The sequence below is a fragment of the Echinops telfairi genome, unplaced genomic scaffold (genome assembly GCF_000313985.2).
Source record: "Echinops telfairi isolate 266 unplaced genomic scaffold, ASM31398v2 ScPeMD7_7;HRSCAF=31, whole genome shotgun sequence".
Classification (NCBI taxonomy): Eukaryota; Metazoa; Chordata; class Mammalia; order Afrosoricida; family Tenrecidae; genus Echinops; species Echinops telfairi.
In genome coordinates this window covers 3,885,804-3,892,851 of record NW_022103904.1, presented here as the reverse complement: position 1 = coordinate 3,892,851, position 7,048 = coordinate 3,885,804, and positions in this window count along the sequence as shown.

Here is a 7,048-nt window from a genome sequence, read left to right as displayed (position 1 = left end):
AGCTCCTTCTTACACATATTTGATTGTCACAGGACTTGTTTCTCTAGTCAAACCAGCCTAACACAGATACAATCCCAATGCATACTTTTCAAGATGTAAAATCATATCCCCATATTCTGTTGGAATGGCTTCCCCGTGGTCTGTGTACAGGTTGTGTGTGAGTGCAATGAAGTGTTCTAGAATTCCCATTCTTCCCAATATTTTTCAAGTTATGACACACACAATCGAAAACCTTGAATCCTCAGTAAGACACAGGTAAACATCCTTCTGGTATTTGCTGCTTTTCGGTAATATTCATCTGATATCAACAAAGATATCCCTAGTTTTACATCCTCTTCTCAACCCAGCTTGCATTTCTGGTAGCTCCCAGTTGATATAGTATTGCATTATTTTTAATTATCTTCTGCAAAATTTTACTTGCATGTTACATTAATGATATTGTTTGATAGTTTCAATATTTTGTTGGGTTACCTTTCTGTGGAATGAACACAAATATGGTTCCCTATGTGGGAAATGGAGAAATGGGAAGGGAGTGTATGCAGACAAATTCTCTATGCTCATATGTTAAGGAGTCTGGGAGGACTTCACATCAGCGGGTTGGAGATGTGTCTCACTCACATTCTCCTAAGTAAAAGTTATTCCCTACGATGTCCCCCTCTAACAATGCCAATTTTAAGGTGCTACTGGCAAGTACATGGTTGCTTACTATGTTCTTGAAGGGTAGCTGCATCAAGACTATCTGCCTAAAAGTTATCTGCCATCAAAAGCAGTCAGACCATCTAAACCTAAGTATAGCTTACCCCTCCTGATAAGGATCATAGATTGTTCCCCTGGAGAAGAGCTCAGGGTCATTTAAGGTCAAGCCAACTCAGAGATGACCAATTTTACGCCACCATCTTAATGCTAGAACCCACCCATCTTGTTACATATATACCTTCCTGTCACATGTATGCCTCTAATACCTCCCCTACCTATTGTGTGTACACCCCTAGCTCATTCCCTTCCTGTTACACGTATGCCTCTAATATAACCTCTTCCTGTTATGTGTGGGTAAGATGTGGCTTGCATGCCTAAGATTAAATAAGTCTATGAGACAATACATTACTCACTATCTCTGATCTGGTCTTCATCAGAAGAGGTGAGCCCTTGCATTTCTTGTCTGATATATCTTTAATTTATCTCTCAATTACACCACCACTCCTTGGACCCATTCAGTTTTGGGAAGGCTGGCCCCCCACATTTCATTTCATCCATTGGCCAGGTAGCTGTCTTCCAAATTTATTGTCATAGACTGTGAGTCGTTCAAGAATTTCATCAGTTGGCTGAACCATTTCAGTTGATATTCTGTCAGTTCCTGTAACCTTGGTTTTTATTAATACCTTCAGTCCAGCTTGGCTTTCTTCAATTGTATGGATCATACGCAATGGTTCTTCATCATATGCCAACTCTTGATTTGGTTGAACATCAGCCAATTCTTTTTGGTACAGTGACTGTGTATTCCTTACATTGTCTTTTGGTGCTTCCTACATTGTTCAAAATTTTGCCCATAGAATCCTTTAATGTTTCAATATGAGTTTTTTTGTGGAAGTTTTTCTTAAGTTCTTTCAGCTTGATATGTATTGAGCATGCTTTCCCTTTTGGTATTATAATTCCAGGTCTTTGCACATTTCATTGTAGTGTTTTGTATTCAGATCCCTTTTGAAATTTTCCATTCAGCTCATTTACTTCATCATTTATTCCATTTGTTTTAGCTACTTTATGTTCAAGAGCAAGTTTCAGAGTTTCTTCTGATAGCCACTTTGTCTTTTTCTTTATTTCCTGTCTATTTAATGGGCTTTTGCTTTCTTCAGACATGATTTTCTTGATGCCATTCCATAACTCATCTAGCATCTGTTTATAAGTGTTTAATAAGTTAAATTATTTCTTGAGATGGTCTCCAAATTCAGGTGGCATGTACTCGGTGTTGTGTTTTTGCTCTCATGGACTTGTTTTTATTTTCTCCAGCTTCAACCTGAATTTGCAATTGCTATATCATTGAACAATGTTGGGTCTGTTCCACAGTTGCCCCTCGCTCTGTTCTGGCTGATGATATTGAGCTTCTCCAGCCTCTTTTTCCACAAATGTAGTCCATTTTATTTCTGTGTATTCAAGCCAGCAAGGTCCATGTGTATAGTCTCCATTTACATTATTGAAAAATAGATATTTTCAATGAAGATGTTGCTGGTCTTGCAAAATTCTATCATGTGATCTTGTAGGTTCATTACTCTCTCCTAGGATCTTGTTTGTTTCCAACTTTCACATTTCAATTACTAGTACTAATCAATGCATATTGATCACATGTTTGATGAATTTTAGATCAAAGAAGTTGATTGTTTTTCAGGGCATACTCTCCTTTTTTAAGACCTTCCCATGGCTTCTTGGCATCCTAGAGACAGAGGTGACTTCTTACATTACCATAGGGAACTGGCCTGGTACCAAACTCCATTTGAGTTGTAACTCCCTTCAGTGTAAGGTACCATGTGGCAAACATGGTACAGAAATCCCCTGAATATGAGTTGTTCCATTTCTCCAGTTTCTTTAAATTTATGGTGCTTTAAAAATAAATAAAAAACAAACAGAAATAGTTTTGGTCAAGATGATGCCAATTTATAGCAACTCCATGTGTGTCTGAGTAGAATTATACTTCAGAGGGTTTTCATTAGCTGGTTTTTCAGGATTTCACTCCCAGGCTTTCGTCCACAGCATCTCAAGGTAAAACTCCAACCTTCCATTAGCAGTGCAGCACTTAACCATTTGCACCACCCAGGAACGCCACAGTGGTTTGAGAAGCTATTCAAAGCTAAGGAAGAGGATTTTAAAGGGTAACATTTAGCTTACATTGTGAAGCTTTGTATAGGCAGTCAACAAGCCCATACAGTAAATATTTTAGGTTTTGTGGACTTCATATTATCTCTGTTACACATACTTTATTTTTGTTGTTTGTTTTTTTACAATCCTATACACACAACATATACATACTATGTTTCATTCTTTCTTCCATATTTTCCACCTTTAAGATTTCACTTAGGGAGAAATCCTTAGCTAGCTTTTCAAGTTCATTAATTTGTCTTATCGACAATTTACAGCTTTGTTCATTTTACTGCATATTTCCTATCTATAGTGACTTTTTATTAATTTTATGATCAAATTTTCAATTTTCTTTAGCTTTCTTTGGTTTATTTTTATGGATATAAAATCTTATACTTCTCTAGAGGTCTCTATACATATATTTTTTAAAGGATCACTTATTTGGTTCTATTGGCGTCATTTACTCTGGAATTAGTTCTTACATTTTAAAGGGGTTTGTGTGTGTGTGTATGTGTGTGTTTGAGCCTCTGTTACTTTATAGTTTTCCTGAAAGGTTTTGTGTGCTCCTCTTTATTTGATATTTCTGCTGGCTTTCTTGGTGGACAGGATATGTTTTGATTGCATCCATCCATTTTTACTTATGAAGATGGGGTACAATGTACTGACAGATGGGTGGCTAGCAATTAGTTTTATTGATGTGGAGCATCTCCATTTTCACATGTTTTGACAGCATAGAACCAACCTGATTTTTTTCAGAAGAAATCCCCCCACATTTTCTTGTAGGAACAGAAACTACTGCTTGAATGATAAAGGTCATGTCCATGAGTCATGGCGGCTAAGTCCCTGAGGAATATGAAGACTGCCTCTGAGAATGTCCTCTGCAGATCAAGGGAAGTAAACAGTACTCTATCAGGCCTAACCTGTATTACTTTTCTTGAATTTCTTCTGGGTTTCAAGCGCATGCATATGGAGTATTCCTTGTGCTGTGCAACAGCAATGGGACACTTTGGAACAGGAAGTATAGATGCGGGTGATGTAATACGAGAGAGCGCCTCATGAAACCATTTGCTGCCATCACTGTAGAAATCGTAGGTGAGACAGAAAATCTAAGGTAGGGCATTAGCAGCATTTGATATAAGAAATGGGATAGGAATTCAGGCAAAAGATACTTTCGGGACTTTTTCCATAGTCACAATTCCTAGGAGACATTTCAAAAAATTAAAGACAGATCCAACTTGTAGTAACCTGATTTTACAGAACAGCAACAACAACAAATACCCCAGTGAGCTTATAACACCAATTCCTTCTCACAGTACTATAAACCCGCTGCAACGCAACACATTCTAAGTCGAGACAAACAACACCTTCCATTTGGGAATTATCTCCGAATCCCAGAATTAACCTTAGTTCTGCTACGAAGGCACTGAGAAAGATTTTTTCTTATCATATTACCCTCCATCTGTACTCTTGCCGAAGAAAAACTATTCCCAAAAGTTTTCAGTGTGTTTGCATTAAATATGCAGTGTAAATTAAAACATATACATCCCCCCCCTCCAAAGACATATGCTTAAAAGTGTCCATTAGAAGGATCCTGGGAAGAGCTGACTAGGCTGAAGGACAGGAAAACTAATTTATCCGCATTCCCTCAGTCACCACTCATCAACCAGATGGTGGGAATATTTGCAAGGTGCTTGGACCACAGGAAACTTGTATTATATATTTGTTTCCACTTTTTTCCTATGCTATGGGATGGAAAAAATCTGATACTAGGTGTACTTTTAAAGATGCGTCAAAGAGAAGATGACTTAGCCTAGAGGTTTTGAAATACTATGGAAAAATGGAAATCTTAGGCTGCCCTCATTAACTATTGTGGATAACCACTGCATTTCCCAATCTGCAGAGTATGCACATTGTGAGAATTCACACACACAAAGAAGTTTTCGGAAAATTTCAGCAAGAAAGTGAATATATATGCATTTTGTTTTCAATAGCAGATTATTAGAGTACCTTGGTCTGTCATTATACCCTTAAATCTTATTGCCTTTATCTCCCACAAAGAACTGCTAGACGATTTTGTCTTCCATTTCAGTCTTTGCTCCTCACTCATCAGTCTTTGGAAGCTTCATTCACTCAAAAACCATATGGCCTTAGAATCCTGAAAGGGCATTTTGTTTTGTTGGGTTTTTTGGTATCATTTTACAACCTTAACCAGATTTTCTAGCCTCTTACTGCAGGGGTGGGGCTAGTGGGGTTAGGGGGCTGGGCTCTGACTTTTAGGAGAACAGTTAACTGAAAGAAGATCCATTGTCAATCTAAGCAAATTTTTATTGCACTTAGAACTGGGCTGGTGAAGTTCAGTAATTAGCATCATAAACACATCATTTTCTTTGCTTTGCTGGTTTAGAGTGTTTATGTACTTTATGGGTGTACCTTTTTTAAAAGTTCACTCCTGTATTTAAGTTTTCTATCCCATCAGCAAAGTTTGGCTGAATTGGGGCCTAAAATATGCCTTCTGGTAGAATGTGTTGTTCTCCAGATGACTGACATTAAACTTGGCTGCTCAATCAAACCAATATAGGAAAAGACACTGTTTGACTGATCAAATGTAAATGTTTAATAATTCAAAAACACTAGAGTGCAGCCTGCTTTGATTTAGACTCCTGTAAAGTTTCCAGCTCCAACACTGCCTTCCAGCAACAGAACTCCCAGCCAACTTAAATATATCTTCCTTGCGGAAGGGAGAGTGAAAGTTAAAACATTTAAAAAGCAAATTAAATATCCTTTTCAGCCCTTTGTGCACATCTTAGGGTAATAGAGGAAGGCTAGAAATACTTTGAAGGATAGAAGTGGTCTCTCTCTGGTCATTCCAAGTCAAGAAGGGAGACAGTAATTCTGAAAAGCAGGTGACAGATTTTGAAACACTTGTCTACACATGCTAATTAACTTTGTTATTGTTATTAATTGCATTTGGCTTATTAATTAATTGGGTCATGGTGACCAGGAGCACAACAGAAAGAAACACTGTCCAGTCCTTTGCTATTTTCACAAGTGTTGGTATGCTTAAATCTATTGTAGTCATTGTGTATTTGAAATGTCTTCCAATCTGGGATAAAGACTGGTAATGTTGTCAGGTAAGCATTGAATTATTGACTGCAAAGTTAATGGTTCAAACCCACCAACTGCTCCATGGGAAAAATATAAGGCTATCTACTCCTATACAGATTTAAGATATGAGTCCAAATTTTGGAGGCCTGGTATTTTAGTGGTTACAAATTGGGCTGTGTTCCCAAAGGTCAAGGACTCAAAACTACCAGTTGCTCTTCAGGAGAAAGACGGGGGCGCTTTCTACTCTCATAAAGAGTTACAGTCTTGGAAACCCAGAGGAGTAGTTCCATCCTGTCCTACACGGTGGCTGTGAGTCGGCATCAACTTGATGACAGTCAGTGGGTGAGTGAGTGATGGGTCTTAATTTACTCTGGTGTGATGGGTACAAGCCAGGGTAGCTCATCTTCCAATTATGTATCAGCTTATTCTATTGGGATCTATCGGTGTTTCTTGGGCTAATTTTTGTAAGTAGATCCCCAAATCCTTCTCCCTGATCTGTCTTAGTTTAGAAGCTCCAGTGGAAGCTGTCTATCATGAGTGATCATCCTAGTATTTGAAACACCATCTCAGGGAGGAGACGAGTCTGACAGGGTGCGGATGTAGCAACAATGAAAAGTATGACTTTCCTCTAGTTCCTAAATGCTTCCTCTGCTCCCCACTATCATGATCACAGTTCTACCTTGCAAGTCTGGCTAGACCAGAGGATATACACTGGTACAGACAGGAACTGGAAACACAGGGTATCGAGGGCAGATGATCCCTTCAGGACCAGTGGTGTGAGTGGCGATACTGGGAGGGTAGAGGGACCGTGGGTTGGAAAGGGGGAACTGATTATAAGGATCTACATGTGACCTCCTCCCTGGGGGACGGAGAACAGAAAAGTGGGTGAAGGGAGACGTCGGACAGGGCAAGATATGACAAAATAACAATTTATAAATTATCAAGGGCTCACGAGGGAGGGGGGAGCATGGAGGGAGGGGGAAAATGAGGACCTGATGCCTGGGGCTTAAGTGGAGAGCAAATGTTTTGAGAATGATGAGGGCAATGAATGTACAAATGTGCTTTACACAATTGATGTATGTATGGATTGTGATGA